Consider the following 18,331-nt stretch of genomic DNA (forward strand, 5'->3'; position numbering starts at 1 on the left):
AGCAGAGTTCCTCCCTAACCCAAATCAAGTGCAACTTGGACAATTGGATGGGAAAGCAGAAATTCATCCCTGGTTTGGCACCTATGTTTCTAATGCAAACAGGTAAACTGTAAATGTTTCATCTCCCAGGCCCATGATTGCACTTATCAAGGGTGTCATACCTTTTCAGAGATTCGGGATGCATGGCTAGGCTTAAAAAGGCCCTTGTGGTTGTTAGCCTAGTAATCATGTATGAACCTATGAACTTGGTCAGCCACAGGCCCTTGGTCTTTGCCTGGACCTCTGAGAAGTAGATGCCAAACAGTAGGTGTCCCAGGACAGATCCCTGGGGAACACTACTAGTGACAGGTCTGCTGTCGGAGGTGGTGGCATCTATTTTGACCTTATGGTTCCTATTTGTGAGTCAGTTGGCCACCCATCTGATGAGATAGAGATTAACATCAAGTTGTGTTAGTTTTTCAATGATACCCGAGTGGGGGATTGTGTCAAAGGCCTTGGCCAGGTCAAGGTAAACTATATGTACTGACTTTCCCTCATCCAGGGCCATGGTGACAGTCTCAAACAAATCAACTAGCTTCAGTAGTCAAGATCTGCCCCTGACAAATCCGAATTAGGTGGGGTCGAGTGTTTGGAGATTGCCTATGTCCTTGTTTAAGAGATCCATAATAATATGCTCCATTGCTTTACAGATCAGAGTTGTCAAGCTAATGAGGTGACAGTTTCCTCTGCCAGTAGTGGCACCACCTTTGTGCAAGAGGATAACAACTGCAGTTCTCCACTTTGCTGGAATGAAGCCTGTAATTAGGCTGTGGTTGAATAGGGTGCTCAATGGCGAAGCTAGTTCTTTCTGGAGATGGTGCAGAATACAGCCTGGGATATTATCAGGTCCCTTGGAAGCTGTGCTCTTTGCCTTGGATAGGGCCGTTAACCCTTGATCTATGGAGATGTGAGGTGTGGGACAACTGAACGTATCAGCTAGTAGGTTGGCTAAGTTGGCAGGATAAGTGTAAGTGGTACCATTAAGTACTAATTCAGAACAAACTTGGACTTTGCCATGGAGATTCCTAATGTAACTGAAGGACTTGGGAACTTTGTTTTGGAGGCTAATTCCAACTCATAATTGGCTTTGGAGTTTTTCACTAGTGATCTAATTTGCTTGTTGAGGCAGAGGAGGGAAATTTTCCTATTTGGAATTTGTTCGTTTTTACCCTCGCACAACAGTTTCTTCCTTTTGTTGTAAAGCCTGTTGATAGAGGATGTCCAGCAGACAGATTTGTGTTTCCTTGAGGAGCAGGTTTTAGTTCTGTTGGGTATGGCTGAGTCCATGCAGTTGTACAGGTGCTTGTATACTGCACTGGCGTACTGTTCAGCATAGTTGTCTGCATCCCCTGAGGTTTCAGTGGTGTGAAGCTGCTGATACCCTCCCTTAGGAGGGTGTAGTCAGCTTTTGAGAAGTTTTTTTTAGCCTAGTTACGGCTGGGGAGAGGTTGGGTGGGATGGAAACTTCGAACGAGGCAGACTGATGATCTCACCAGGGAAGAACATACTATGGAAGTGGTGCAGTGGCCACCCATGTTGGTGAGAACCAGGTCCAGTATGTATCTCCCCTTGAAGGGGATGAAACCTGTTAGATAAAAGGTTGTTCCAGAATAATCTCTATTTCTACTTCATTGATGATAAATCCTCTGACTGTATGGAACATAACCTGTGGTAAGTTCTTAGAGAAATATAGATACTGGGCCACCTTATTGGCCTCCTGAGGAACCTGTATGCAGATCATGAAGAAGCAGTTAAAACTGAATATGTCAAAACTGACTGGTTCAAAATTGGGGAAGGAGCTTGACAAGGCTATATATTTCTGCCTTACCTTTTTAAATTTATACTTAGAATAAATCATGCAAATGATGAGTTAGATGACTCAGATGCTGGAATTAGAATTGCTGGAAAACTATTAACAACCCCAGATAAGCAGATTACATTACTGTGATGAAGGTGAAAGTAGAAACATGAGAGATGGCTTTGCTGCTCAACCTCAGAGCAACTAAGACTGTGTCTTCTAGCCCTATCAATTTATTACAGATAGATGGGAAGTAGTGACAGAATTTATTTTCCTTGGTTTAAAGATCACTGAAGATTGAGATTACAGCCATGAAATAAAAAACAAACAAAAAAAAATGCTAACGGGGGAGGAAAGCTATAGCAAATCTGGCCAAGATATTAAAGAGCAAAAATACAGTGCTGTCATCAAAAACTATGTTGCTCAGAGTAATAACTATGGCTGTGGACTGCAAGAAAGGTTATGTGTTAGAAAAATGATGTTTTGAACTGTGGTGTTGAAGAAAACTTCTGAGAACTCTGTGGACTTTAAGAAGATGAAATCTGTTGACATTTAAGGAAATAAATCCAAACTGTTCATTGTAGTAAAAATAAAACTCAAATACTCTGGCTACATAATATGAAGACAGAATTCACTATATAGTACACTGATGGTGGGAAAGATCAAAGGCAAAAGAAGAGAGTGTGGACGCTAAGATGGAGAGACAGCAATACTAAAGAAATGAATGCATATTTGCAAGACAGAGACCCTGGTTGCTAAAGTTCTTGAGATTACAAAGTGTCAGACTCAACTAAATGACCAAACAGTGACTGTTCAAATAATGTTATGCCAGGAAATGATGTAATGTCTTCCCTGACAATCTACAAAAACCCATTAGAGGCAGCCTGCCAGAACTGTTGGCATTAGGATGACAACATTGGTGTGTTTGTCTCAAATTACTTTAGAAAAAACTAGTGAATCTACAGAGATTCCCCAAATATCAACTTCAGGAAGCCTGAAATAATGAAACACCATACTGCATTCACATCCTTTTAAGTATATTTAGATCTACAGGCACCAGGTCCACATTCCTCCATGCCAATGTATAATGAAACATGATACACCATTGTAGTACACGAAGTGTGCAGATTTTGCTCTGAAATCATCAAAAAGATAAGATTACTATGCATTTTTTGTATGTCAGAAAGGTACATAATAAACTCTGAGATGCACCTTTGACTGAGTCTCATGCTGTAGTACAAGCACATACAAAGAAACCACAACAGGACAGCATCCGAAGTGTCTTGACAGTTTTCAATGCAGTAATATACTTTTAATTGCTGCATACACAAAAAAACTGCTGTGACAGAGTAAAGTCTCTAACAGCTATATTTCACTTCTGGCCACAGTCTGTGTGGTAGTTCTAAATGTGTTAAAACCTTCAAAGCTGTAAAACACTTCACACTCCTACATTTTTCTGTAACTATTAGATAAAGATTCACGTATCTCAGAGAAGTATTGCTTATTTGTCTAGTTATTAATAACTTGGCAATCTGTTATTGAAATGGATGTTAAGATTCTCCTATCAAGCTTTGCTCTCCTGGTTTATATCTTCACAAGTATTTCTTGAACACAAAATGTGTTGATTTTGATTGGAGACTCGATCACAATCCTTTGTTCTATGGGATTTAACTATCTGCTACTAAAATCTATCATACCATCCTACAAAGTATCCTGCCAACAGTTCAAGCCAATGTGCATGGCACGTACTGCTGTCTACTGTATTTCCCACTGTTTGTATGTTGATGATATCACTGGTGGCACTGTAGTGTGCCCCTTCTGCTACACTCCAGTAGTTGGGACAATTTTCATTTTTACTTTGTCCCTGATATAACAATACTCAAACTAGTGAATGGTCTGTTAACAAGTCGTCATGTTCACCAGCACTGTGATTACCAACTCTTAGTACTACTTGAAAAATATTCACTGGCTCTCTCTAACTGGTAACAATATTTTGTCCAGTTACCTTGCATGGTCCAGGTGTGTACTGTTCAAACAGTGCTACAGTTTGCAATGTCTCATTCTGTAGTGCTTGTAGTAAAATAAGCCATGCTGCAAAGGTGTTATTCCTGCAGAAGGGCTACCATGTTGCTTATAGCAGTGGATCCAGTTTAGCCAAAAGATTGTTTCCACTAGGGTTAAGAGCTACATTGTGATGTACTGTAAAGACATCTACTGACCCCTGTGCAAACTGTCCTGGGTTCATTAAATTATTATTGTTTATATCTTTGATGATAGCCAAAAGTGCTCTTTGCAGCACATGCACTGTGCCCAGAAATGACTACTTCCTATGGAGTTACATGTATCGGTAGCATATCTAAACACGACTGTAAATTATTTTTCAGTAGACACATTGCTCCTACTAGTATTGGAACTGTCTGGGATCCTTCTTGTACATTGTTCTCATTTCTGCATGCAAATTCTGTCTCTCTCTCTCTCTCTGTACGTAAGACACTGTAATCACTGGGTGTAGCAATTTCAATGATCAAAGCTACTGTTGTCTTCTTTTCATGGACTACTATATCTGGTTTTCTCACATCTGTTTTAAGAACTGTTGGTAATGTGTGATCACATGTGATATAAACTTCATCATTCTTTATAATGCTTTGTGGCTCATGTTTCCAATGCTTTTCAGCTATTTCAGTATTGTAATGTTTGCACAACCCCCAAAGCAACAGTCTTGCCACAATATTTTGCCTTTCAGTATGCAGGCCCTCTGCCATTAGTGCATCACACCCATCAAAAAGATATGAACATGTTTTCAGTTCTGTTTTACAGAACCTGCATTTGTCTGTTTCTTCAACATGTTCAATGGACTTTGTAAACCAACAAGTATGTGGTCCACTGTCCTGGGCTGCCATTATTAACCTTTCATCTTTTGGGTTAAACATTCCTGCATCAAATCCTGATTGATATAAGGTTGTTACAGGAGTAGCCTGCATTTGCTACAACATTTATGCCTTTTCCACATTTCTTGCCTTTTCATCTGATCCTTCACCTTATATTCTCTCTCTTGTTTTTTTGGCACGTTCACTTGCTGCCTGATTTTTGTCTGTTTCTGGTTTGATTTCCATTACTGCTTCATGCAGATATGCTTCTGTTAAACTAATCAAGGAAGTCATCTTAGACTTCATCTTCTTATGTTTTAACTTTCACTATGCCTGGATCTGGTAAGGTCAGCAGATGTGCATACAGTCCCATGATTGCAGATCTATACAGGTAATCATTTTTAAAAATGCCCATCCCTCCTTCAGAACGAGGACTGTACAATCCTGGTATACATTGATTTTTATATTTCATTTGATAAGAGTGAAGCATTTTTCTTGTTTTCCTGTCCAACTGATCAAATACCTTTTGGGATCAATAACCCCAAAATTGTAGAATGGGAAGAGCAAATTGGTTTAGGACTTTATTCCTAGATGTCAGGGCTGTTTTCAATATTAGTTTTAGTCTTCTAAAAAAATCCTCACTAATTTTTGTTCACATTTGTTCATGTTTTATTGCTGATCCTTCATCAGTTCCCAAATAGTAATACACTCCCTCCTGCTCAACTTCCTTTATATCACATTCCTGTCCCAGACTTATATTTTCTTGGTGCTGCAGCTTTCCTACTTTAAATGTTGCTTTTGCACATTTATCAGGACCAAATGACATTCTTATATCATCTGTGAAAATTTCAACCACTTTCAGTTGTACTTTCAGCTCCTCATCTAATGAACTATACAGTTTTAAATCACCCACAAAAAGAAGATGTCTTTACACTTGGTTGCTTTCTGGGAGCTGAATTGTGACCATAACCTAATCTGTTAAGTAGACATCTTAACTGGTTAAGAGCAAGGCCAAAGAGCAGAATATCCCCCTTTGAATTTTTATCCTTGGGATAATAATTTGACCTTTATTATGGCTTAGCTGAAAAGCGGTTTGCCATTCTTTCATGGTCACTGTAATGTAATTGAGCAATATATGTAAGCACTCCATGAACGTGGGATGCTGTCAAATGCTTTTTGTAATCTCTCCATGCTGTACTTAGATTCTTCCCCTTTTTGCAATTCTCTGTTTTAGCTTTTGTAACAAAAGGAGATACTGCCAGCACAGCTATCTGGAATTTTGTAAATTATTGTGTGTCATTTGTGAATATCAACATGGTTTGTGTAGGATGCTTGTGTTACAACTGTATTAGAAATGTATGTTAAATGTATATTAAACTTGTTTGTACAGACGTGTGTTGAAAAAGGTTTTTGCAAAGTGCTTGAAATGTATCCAGAGTGTGCCCTACAGGAATAGAACAGAAATGTACATGCACTATTGTAGTTGTTTAAATGTATATATTTTAACAGTGGAAACTGGAACACAGGAGTTTAACTTCAGTCCAGTAAAACTTCAGAAATATAGCTGAAATTAAATTACTTTATGGCAGCAAGAGACAGGATGTTTATACTAGGGAGCCATCTGTGTTGTCTTTAAGGAGAAATAATTACTAGGCTTGAGATGTGGAATGATGTAATTATTTTATGACTTCCAGCATCTGCCAAAGATCTGAAGTCCATGTATTTTCACAGGTAGATGCTAAATACTGCTAGCTTCCAGCAGTGGTGGTTTCATCTGGGATAGTCAGATGACAAGAAGTGATGTCATTCTGCAAGGTATCCCAACAGTAATATTTGAGATATTAATTTAAGAAGTCTCTTAGAGAGACACAGCATTCTGTATTCTGTCTTGGACCTGACAACAACTAGAAGATCCATTCACCACTTTGTCTTGTTCTTAAGTAAGTTAACTAGGGTATAGTAATTCTCTTAGATTAAGTCAGGAATATAATGAAGCAGAGTTTAGATGTTTTTCCTTTATGTATTCGAGACTGTCCTGCAGTTTGCTTTAAATATTTCCTGTGTTTTTTGCTCTGTCACTGTGAATATCTATTGAGTATTTTCTTGTTCTTTTATTATTTGTTCATCATCATCATCATCTTTCGGCTGTTCCCATTAGGGGTCGCCACAGTGTATCACCTGTTTCCATTTCTTCCTGTCCTCTGCATCTTGCTCTGTCACACCAACCACCTGCATGTCCTCTCTCACCACATCCATAAACCTTATCTTAGGCCTTCCTCTTTTCCTGTTACCTGGTAGCTTCATCCTTAGCATCTTTATCTCAATATACTAAGCATCCCTCCTCAGCACATGTCCAAACCAATGTAATCTTGCCTGTTTGGCTTTTTCTCCAAACCTTCCAACCTGGGCTGACCCTCTAATATACTTATTCTTAATCCTGTCCACCCTCGTCACACCCAGTGCAAATCTTAACATCTTTAACTCTGCCACATCCAGCTCAAACTCCTGCCTTTTTGTCAGTGCCACTGTCTCCAACCCATATAACATAGCTGGTCTCACTACCCTCTTGTAGACCTTCCCTTTCACTCTTATTGGTACTAGTCTGTCACAAATCACTCCTGACACACTTCTCCACCCACTCCATCCTGCCTGTACTCTCTTCTTCACCTCTCTTCCACACTCACCATTACTCTGAACTACTAATCCCAAGTATTTAAACTCATCCACCTTCGCCACCTCTACTCCTTGTATCCTCACCATTCCTCTATCCTCCCTCTCATTCAAACACATGTATTCCATTCTTAGTCCTGCTGACCTTCATTCCTCTTCTCTCTAGAGCATATCTCCATCTCTCCAGGGTCTCCTCCACCTGTTTCCTACTCTCACTACAGATCACAATGTCATCTGCAAACATCATAGTCCACAGGGACTCCTGTCTGATCTCATCTGTCAACCTGTCCATCACCATTGCAAATAAAAAAGGGCTCAGAGCTGATCCTTGATGTAACCCCACCTCCACCTTAAACGCATCCGTCACTCCCACCGCAGACCTCACCGCTGTCACACTACCCTCATACATATCCCATACCACTCTTACATACTTCTCTGACACTCCCGACTTCCTCATACAATACCACAACTCCTCTCTAGGCACCCTGTCATATGCTTTCTCTAAGTCTACAAAAACACAATGCAACTCCTTCTGACCTTCTCTGTACTTCATCAACACACTCAGAGCAAACATCGCATCTGTAGTGCTCTTTCCCGGTATGAAACCATACTGCTGATCACTAATTATCACGTCCCTTCTTAACCTAGCTTCCACTACTCTTTCCCATAACTTCATGCTGTGACTGATCAGTTTAATCCCTCTGTAGTTACTACAGCTCTGCACATCACCCTTATTCTTAAAAATCCACACCAAAAACTTTTTCTCCATTTCTCAGGCATCCTTTCACTTTCCAAGATATTATTAAATATATTTAAATCATTCATTATGGCTGATCTTTGTAAGAGGTATTTAAGTTCTGAGAGTTCTTGCATATTTATTTGGTGACACTGTATAGGCTACTCTTAATAGCATTGCTGTTGGTCAAACTACCATTTGTATTAATAGTGACATTACACAGTAAGACTGGACACTCTTTGTTAAGGGCCTTAACTCATCACATCTGAGTGACACATTCAGGTGCTTCTGCAGTTGACACCTACTAATGCCTCTAGGCATCAAATATTGCTTGTTCATATTTGCATCAATAATTCCAAAGCCATGCTATGTACAAGGTTTTAAAATATTTCATCTTAAAGCTTACACAATGGCAAACTCAACTGCATTAATATTTGACCTCTGTGTAGTGCGTGTAAATAGATATTAACTCATTCACTCCAATGGAGCTCAGGAAGTTTGCACTATAACTTCCTGAGCTCCATTGGAGTGAATGAGTTAAAGTAGCTGATAAGGAGTTGGCTGGTGGTAGTGATAACAACCTTATAGTCGGGCAAAAGGGGGCATAGCTAGTAAACCTGTGCCAACCATCCCCAGGTGTGTGTGTGTGTGTGTGTGTGTGTGTGTGTGTGTGTGTGTATGTATAAATCAAGCCTCAAAGAGTGTGTGTATGTCAGCTACTTGGGCAGGGACACAAAGCACTGGTTGGACAGAGAGGGTGTTGGAGGTCTTGGCCTGGCCACTCAGCTGATATCTCAACTCTATAGCTGTGGCAGTGGGGAGGCTTACTGGAGATCTGGAAAAAGAGGGAGAAACCAGCTCTGGACTGACTGTGGTCTGTGTGTGCTCTTAAGGGAAATTGCACTTGATTCAGAGAGCTCATCTGGAAATACTGTGTGTGTACTGGTCATCCTCCCAATGTATGCCCCCCAGTGGTGCCAGTGGTGAGGCGTATTGACTACTGGTCCAGTAGTGGGGCATCACAGCTTTATTTAACAACAAATGATCCTTTATTGTATGGTTTTGGTTTTGTTACCCTTTTGTTCTATTGCCATACTTGAGTTTTTTTTATAAATAGCTATAAACTCTGCATCAATTCCAGTATATATTTTGTACATCAATGGAAGGCAAGTTATTGGTCTATAGTTTTTAGAATGGTTTAGAAGTCCACTCTTAAGGACGAGTATCATTTTTTCTGTTGTTAACCAGACTGGTGTCTCCTTGGGATGCTATAAGTAGTTCTTACTCTGGGCTAAATCTTTGTGTAAAGATGTTAATACTTTCAGCCAAAAGTCAAGTACTATATCTGGGTCCTGGGTTTTCTACTTAGGAGATTTTCTTAGTTGTTTCAATTTTCTGGACATTAATTCATCCCACTTCATATCCTCTATATCTGAACTCCTTACTGTTTCTTTAGTGGGGCATCACAGCTTTATTTAACAACAAATGATCCTTTATTGTATGGTTTTGGTTTTGTTACCCTTTTGTTCTATTGCCATACTTGAGTTTTTTTTATAAATAGCTATTTTTCTGTCCATTTAGCATTTTGTTATGTTTCACAGGCTCTTTATAAATATTTTTCTAAAATGTGTCTGTTTCTTCTTTTTTGGTGGTGCTTTTATTCCTTTTGCTGTTTCCCAGTTCTCTATAATTTTTTTTGGATTAACAATGAATTGCTTGTTTTGTACTTTTGTTTTATGTTTATCTGCATATCTTCTAAGTTTTCCTGCCTGTGCTGATAACTTTAGTTTATTATTTGCAATAGTGTATGACAGATCCTGATCTGTTCTGATACTGTGTGTTACTTTTATCATTTCTAGATTTTTAAATATTTTTGTTCTGTTTCTTCTTCTGTACTCTAACAGTGGCATTTCTTGTCATAAACTGCTTTATAGATTTCTCTATTTAATGTTTCTATAATGAAATTTTTTCTTCCTTTCCCTTATTGCTTTGCATTTCTGTGGTACACCTTTATCTTTTGTTAATTTTGATACACAGTAATATATCCTATTTACTTATATTATGTTATATGAATTTCTATTAATTGTCTTGATTACTGTGGTCATTTGTTTTATCGTATTTATAACATTTTGTGTCTTACTAATTTCTGTAATCTATTACTTTCATCAGTCTTAATATGTCTATTTATCTGTATTAAATCAAGAAACTCTTCCCTTAGATCATTTTCTTCTAAACTGAGGGTGTATTCTTTTCCTTCTGTTTCCCGTGGGCATTCTATAGAAAGTTTTGTAATGTCTTTCTGTGACATACCTTTAACTGCATCCTGCATCATCTGTTGCTTCTTCATATGGGAAGACATTAGCCCATCACTCCACAGATCCCTCAGAACCACAAGGGTGGGAGACTTAAACCCTGACGTGGTTATAAATAGAACGTGCTGGAGGGACAGATTCATCACCCAGAGACTCCCTATGCTGTGGAACAAAATCCCGGTACATGTGAGGCAGAGCACCTCTCTGGCCTTGTTCAAGAGGAATCTTGACCAATGGATGGGAGATTGCAGATATACCCCAGGGATTACTTCAGTGTCACTGCTTGACAGAGGCACAGCAAAATGATAGGCATAGTTTTTATTCAAACTAAAGGGGTGGCGAAAGCCACATAACTATGGGCTAGGCTTATAAATGCCCTTGGGCAGATAGCCTAGTATGAACCTATGAACCTATGAACAACATTGCCTGCATCAGTTACCACTGTTTCCTGCTCCGTCCCTTGCTGAGCATCTCCAACTGAACTTTTGTACTGCTTTCCAGCTAAAGACTGCAGAACATCTTCATGTGGCAAGTGATCAGATGCTTCCCATTGCTCTCATTTCACCTTAATTTGGAAACCCATTGTTCCATCATGCTGTGACATTACCTGAGTTGGATTTTCTACACTACATCCTTCAGTTTTCCAGGTAATTCATAACTTCAGTTTTTTCTTTCTTTAACTTCTCTGTTGCTAAATCTCTTTTTTATTTTCCTTCTTTGTTTTAATATTTTTTTATTGTGAAATTTTCCATATCTGGGTGTATTGATTAGTTTGGCTTTCTCCTTTGCATAAATATTTCATCACATCAGCTCTCTTTTTCTTTCCCATGTCCAGGTTTCTTTTTTATATCTTTCAAAAATCTCTGGATTTCATTTTTTTATATTTCTGCACTTTGTGTTGCTTCTTTTTTCAGGTGGTCCCAGGTTTCTTCATCTATGTAATGTTTTGCTTGGGTCTGCTTTAATTAACTCAAATCTACATTTGAAACTTTTGACAGTGTTTTTCTTGTGCAAGTATTTTTCTTTCCTCTAAGTCCTCTTGTAATCTTTCTGAATATATTCTGCCTGGAAATTCTGGGCTTCTTGCGCAACAGTAGCAATACAAAATGTCTTCCTTATCCACAATAGTCCACTCTGTCATCTTAATGGCTCTTTCTTGACCTCTCAGTTTTTGTGTTTTTTGTGGACTACTACCTACTTCTACAGTGGTGGTGAGGGGATCCTGCAATATTAATTACTAAATATAAGCATGCCCCTTGCCTAATAATGTTATGTTTGCACAAAGTATTGCAGTCAGAATCTGTTTCCTGGTAACATATATATATATATATATATATATATATATATATATATATATATATATATATATATACACACACACACAATGTCATGGGTCAACAGTGGCCATACTATAGACATTTGAGGCAGTGGATCAGAGCCATGTAATCTAAATATAGCAAACAGCACTAGTGTGCATTTGTGTGGTCAGACCACCTATCATGAAGATGCCAAACACATCCATGGTATCATATGAGAGGATGTAGCATGCAGCTTGCAATACAACTAGAAAAACAAGCAGTTGCAACCATAAGTACATTTAGAATCAGACCATCTGCCTACTCCTATGCTCTACACAGGAGCTGGAGAAGTACAGGATCTCAAGGCACTGACCAGGGATGCAAGAGATAAGAGTCTGGCATTAGTGCACTAATAACACTGTGACATTTATGTATAAGCTATTAACATCTGCAGTGGCCCCAAAACAAGCTTTTAGCCAATCAGCTTTTATATTTTTTATATTTATTTTTACATTAAATCTACAATGTTAATTAAACTTGAAGCTACCTTCTACTAAAAAGAATTGTTTCTGACATCTACTGGTCTCCTGGTGTCTAATACATTTTTGTGTATCTTGGGAATATTTTGAACATGTGAATTAGCGGTTAGAGAAGCAGACAAGATAGGAACATAGTTTTACAAACAAGAGAACAGTAAACATGTGTGAAAATTTACCAAGTAGCACAGTGGAATATTGAAAGGTTAGTGGCAACCCTATAAATCAGTATTAGCATGGGTTAAATTGTTTATTAAGAAAAGGAATTAGGCTACGCTTTTTGAGAGAAAAAAAACAGGTTTAATAATTATTATCTTAATTCCCACATCCCCCAGGAAACCAGTAGCTGCCAGCATCAATTCTTTCATTCACAAAGTCATGAGACAGCTCAAGACAGATTGATTGTCTACTTAAACTACTAAATGGCTTCAAGTTTAATTAAGACTGCATATTTACTGATTTACAAAGTTTACTTGGCAAGAAACTTGGTTTTGGGCCACTGAAGATGCTAATAGCTTATATAATAAATATTAAGCATGCATGTTGCAGTCATGTGTTGCTGACAGACTTATGGGAAAAGCGACAGGAGACTAACTTTGCCCTTTCTTTTTTGTTAAAATTGACCTTTTTCCTGGTAGTCATGGTGAGATTTACTCCTGAATGGCCAGATGTGATGTCCATGATGAAACTGAATGCATCTATTAAGCAAACATTGTCATTTTCAAAATTTGTTTTACTTTGCACCTTGAAGAATGTCTGTATACATATTTCCATAAGTGGTAGATACGAGTAAAATGGATGCAACAGAAGTAAGTAAATTAATTAAAGACACTAAGGTAGGGATACACAAAGGTGATTTACTGGATAAAGAGGGAACGGCATATGAGATGTAAGTCTGAGGAAAATGTTATGTGTGGGAGGTAGCTGAATGTCAGATATTAAACAAGAAAAAAGACAGCTCAATACAGAAGCTGGTTGTTGATAAAGTGTAGGGAACTGTTTGCAAAACAACAGGTGAGATACAGCAGAATATTTTAAAGAAACATACCACATGATGAGATTGATACCTTTAAAGTAGTGAGCATATTTTGCAACACATACAATAAATGTGTGAATCTACAGGACAGAAATTTATCAAAGCAGTAAACTCAGAAAACAGGTCATGTGACTTTTGCTAAAATGTGTAGTGTGGTACAAAATAGGTTTAAGGATTATAAGAAACCGCCATTGTTATAATATAATATAATATATAATATAATATAACACAACAATGGTGCAGACTTTATCATTGCTGCATGCTCACTGTGCCTGGATATCCAGTTGAAATCTCAGCTACGATGTAATTTGTACAGAACCTGCACACCCTCTCACCCCTTGTCATCTGGGTGCTCCAGTTTTCTATTACATCCAAGAAATGTGCAGTACGTGATTTGGCATTTCTCCAAATTACTTGTAGGGATCTCCAAATTACCTGAATGAGTCTGTATTTGTGTCCTGCAATGGGATGGCACCCTCTGCAGAATTAGTTCCTCTGCTTTGTGGTCAGTGAGTGCTAGGACAGGATCCGGCTCCCATGTGATCCTGAAATGGAGTAAGTTGTTAATTGGAGAAATAATCCAATCTAATCAAATATAGGGGACATAGTGACACATTTGTTAGTATTGCTGACTCACAGTGAATAGTTTGATTCCCATCGAGTCTGCATGTCTTCCATGTATCCATATTGGTTTTTGCTTGAGTCTCTGGTTCCCTCCAACTCTCCAGAGACAGGCATTGCTTGCCAGCATAGACTGCAGATGCAGAGTGACCTTGAATTTAATCTAATCCTATCTAATTTAATCTAATCTATTAATCTCACTCACTGGCAAAGTCACAGGTGACATAGAAAGTTGCCAGAATGCACATACTAGGACTAAGAGAATGGTTTAGTTAAACACTGAAGGAAACATAAGTATGATTATTGTGATGTTAGTTAAACTGGCTAGTAAAAGAAGTAACAAGTTAGTACAAGTAGAACACAAACAAGTTATGCTGGATAACTACATGAAGTACATATGCCAAGCATTGCTGCATTTTAACATCAGCTTGATAGACTTACTAAAGTATCTTATTATTTGAAATAGTCCTACTTAAAGCAGCTACATGAGGTACACAGATGGAGCTGGCCCCTAAATTATTTTGAGATCCTTGAAATTTCTGGGAACTGGTAAGAAGGAGTTGCAGGAGGAATGACCCCTGGCTGAATAAACTCTATCACTTACTGTGAGATTATACTAAAGACTGCAAAGGCTGAGCTCAGCAGCAGCATGATGCATGCATTATTATTCTTAGACTGAGGCTGTTTTACACATCAGGGAAATAACAAGCGATAGCAATGTTTTACATGATGGGCAGGATCAGTCCCTTCTTTAACTGTAAGCCTGTTTGTTTTTTGTAGTGAAATACATAATGCACTGTTATGATAACAAGGAGAAGGTATCTGCATACTTTATTTACTACCTGCAGGTGGGTAAGAGCAGGTTCATAGGTTAGTACTAGGCTATTGGCCCTAGGGCCTATACAAGCCTAGCCATAACAATTCCTTGGCTATTTCTTCCCACAGTATTTACTTCCCTGGACCCCTGTCTAGCAGAGCGACTGACATGATCCCCGGGGTGAATTTCCTATCTCCCATCCAGTCATCAAGGTTCCTTTTGAAGAGGGCCAAAGAGGCGCTCTGCTTGAGTAGTTTATTTCAGACAAGTAGATAAGGGGGAGACTTCCATATGTAAAGAAACAGAGAAGGACCCATTTGCCAGCAATTGTCCCTTAAATGTATGGCACTTTTTTTCATTTTTTTAAATTTCATTTTTATTAAAAGATGTAAGATCCTAAACACTGTACAAATTAGTACAAATAAATACTAAGTGACCTAAAATACATAGATAATATTTAAATTTAGTCACAGCAACAAAACAAAGCCACTCAAATAAATCCCAGAAGAAAAACTAATCATAATATAGCAGCATAAAGATTTAAAATAAGGTAAATATAGACCCTCATTATAAGATGGTACCTAAGGGATGTTTGAAATGAGGCCTCAGTGGTACTCAGCCTAATCAGATATTGTAGTTGGTTCTACGGAGCCATTGCCAAACAGGCAAAAGAATATTTTCAAGATATTTCAAACATGTCTCTGTGAGCAACAGCCACTTACCTGATGCTGTAAGTGAAGAAACAGGGATGCAGGGTATCAGATGCTCCTTTAATCAGGGTGGAATCAGAGTATGAAGGGCACAGCAAATAAGTAACAGAATCTTGAATATGAACTTAGCCACCAGAGCCAGCCAGCCCAAATTTTGCTGCACATAAGTGTATGCAAAAAAAATGGAAGATGTAGTTAACATCCTTGCAAAGGAATTCTAGACCCACTACAAGTATACAGGACAGCACCTGGTAAAGAACAATAATGTAGACATTAAGACAAAAATGTAGGAATACCCACTGTCAGCTTTGCAGATGGAATCAGGTGTCTGGGTGGTGCCCTTCACATTGAAGAACGATGACCAAGCAACCTGGTTCTTCAGTGTTGGTGCGCTCTCAAGTATTATACTCAGCTTCTTAAACTTGCTTAAAAACTCCATCAAGTTATCTCTGAAAAATCTTAAGATAGAATAGGTAAGGGATCTGTAAAGAGTGAGCAGTGATATGCACCAGCACAACCTCAGTTTTTCATAAGATTATGTTTAAACTGAATATTATACATCTAACTGAGGAGGGAAACAGGACAGGCTTCTAAGTTGCTAAAATAGAGCATCTGATCCTGCAAAAAGTAGAGATGAAACATCTTCCTGACAGTAATACCAGATCCCTCCACCATGTATGATCAGCATTAGAGGCAAATAAGCTGAGCAACCATTGATTTTAAGGGTACTTCTAAAATTTCAGAAAGATTTCCCAAAGATCACTGTGGTGACTCCCTTCTGGTCGAGACAACAACAGTTCTCCCTTCTTCTGGAAATGGCCAGGGGCAATTACCATGGGCTTCCTCACAGACTGGATTTACTAACACAAAATCAGGGTTATTTGATACAGTTGACTGTCTGGATGATAGTTTTAAAACCTTTTAGGCACCTGTTTTCTGAGGACATGCAGCAGATATTAATTGAAGCAAGAAAGTCTGCTACTCGAATATCATATGTTAGCAAATGGAAAAAGTTTTCTAGTTGTTGCCAAGTGTAGCCCTAGTTGAAACTCACTCAACCAAGTCAGGAGAAATAAGCCAACTACCTTTCCTGCCTCCACCCATATGCGCCTTGTTAACATATAAGAGTAACCAGTGGTAAGTGGCTATTGAAAAAGGGTATATAGCAAAAAGGTGGTCCCTGAAATAGCTGGGTGACATACTAGGTTAGTCAAAGCCCATAGAAAAAAAACAATAAATGGGGAATTAACATGACCAAAGAAATCTTTCCATCTACTATGAAAATAAGCATGCATGTACATATAATAGTGTAACAAAACATCTCAATAATAGGAAGTACACACAAAAATGTAAAAATGAAATGAGTAGGTTAATAAGACAGCTGGTTTCTGAAAAAAGTGGACATAAAATTTCAGAAATGGTCCAAAACACTGGCGGGCAAGTTCCAATTCAATATATCGGCAAGATGTATAAACTCAATCAAAGCCATGAAGAAAAAAAAATTGTCCATAAAAACTGGCAGTTTAAAAACTCTTCTCTTTGCAGGAGAAATAAGAGAAGATGTTCTTGTAACAACTTCCAGCAGACTTAACTTCAGACAAAACATCACTGTTCAATCCCAACAGCTCCATATCTTAGAATGAAAACCCTAAAAGTCCACATAATATTGAGGCTTACAATGGAATAATGACTCACCCTCTACAGAATTTCTCAACTTTTATCTCCAGAGTTAAGAAAAAAAGAACGATAACTTAGGGAAAATGCACAAAATTAGGGACACTTTTTAAAAAGATGGTAGTATTAACAGAGCTTCTCAAAATGATTGCCAATTTTAGGAGGAATGGGGAAAAAGTCTGAGAATACATTAGTGTTGTCCCTCCAAAAGCTGGACAGTTGAGAATACGAACAGCAGAAAAAAAAAAAAACAGAGCGACTGAGCTCATTTTAGAAAAAAATAACCAACTCAAGGGCAAAGCCATTTGAAGCATTCAAGTCTCTTTCAAGAACAAAGTATTAGCTGTTTTATTATGACTCAAACCTGGCTGGGGAAAGCAGATTACAAAGGGGAAAGGGGAGTGAAAATTACAGGGGAACGCAGTAACAATCACAATAAGTGCTGGTATCAGATGAATGTTTTGTTTTGAAATCTGCCAACTGGGCATTGATTTTTGTTTTCAAGACCTTGATATGCCATTGGAAGGAGAGTTGTAACTCCATCCAAGTGGAAAGGTGTCAGAAATGTGGGAGAATGTTAAGTCAGAGAGCTTACAGCACCGAAGGTTTTTAGTGTTGTGCAGATAATACAACCACAATAAAATATATAAAAAAATTGCAAAATATTATAGGTGAGTTATACAATCCCAGTAATAAGTACAGAGTTTCATAAACAGAGAATGCAGTGTAGGGCTAGCAGTCTGGTACGAGGATGATCTAATCAGGCAATGATGAAATTCAAAGATATGTGTATTGTAATTGAGAGGAACTGAGGATGCAGGATTGTGAGTGTGATTCTCCCCTTAGTTTTATTTTCTACTTAAACATTTGTGAAGCATTTTTCATGGTATCATAGAACAAATAAGTAAAAAAAGACAGAAGACTTGAAATCTGTCACTTGGTGGTGACACAGCAATGATGTTAGCTAGGCAATATAAGACACAGTGACAGAGGGTACAGTGTCTGAGCATAGGATGCTATAATGACATGAAGTGTATCACAAAGGGTCAGTACTAATTCCAGACCTTTTCAATATGTTTGCTAGTAACATTATAGAAATACTGGAAGGGAAGTTTAGCTTTCCTGCTCATGGTACACTGATGCAATATCAAGGGTTGCTACTTCACAGTGCTTGGTTCTCAGTTCTCCTTTTGGCTGGGACACCTGCTTTGTGTAAT

This window comes from Protopterus annectens, chromosome 12.part0 (assembly GCF_019279795.1).
Source record: "Protopterus annectens isolate FY-2018-M chromosome 12.part0, PAN1.0, whole genome shotgun sequence".
NCBI classification, from domain to species: Eukaryota; Metazoa; Chordata; order Ceratodontiformes; family Protopteridae; genus Protopterus; species Protopterus annectens.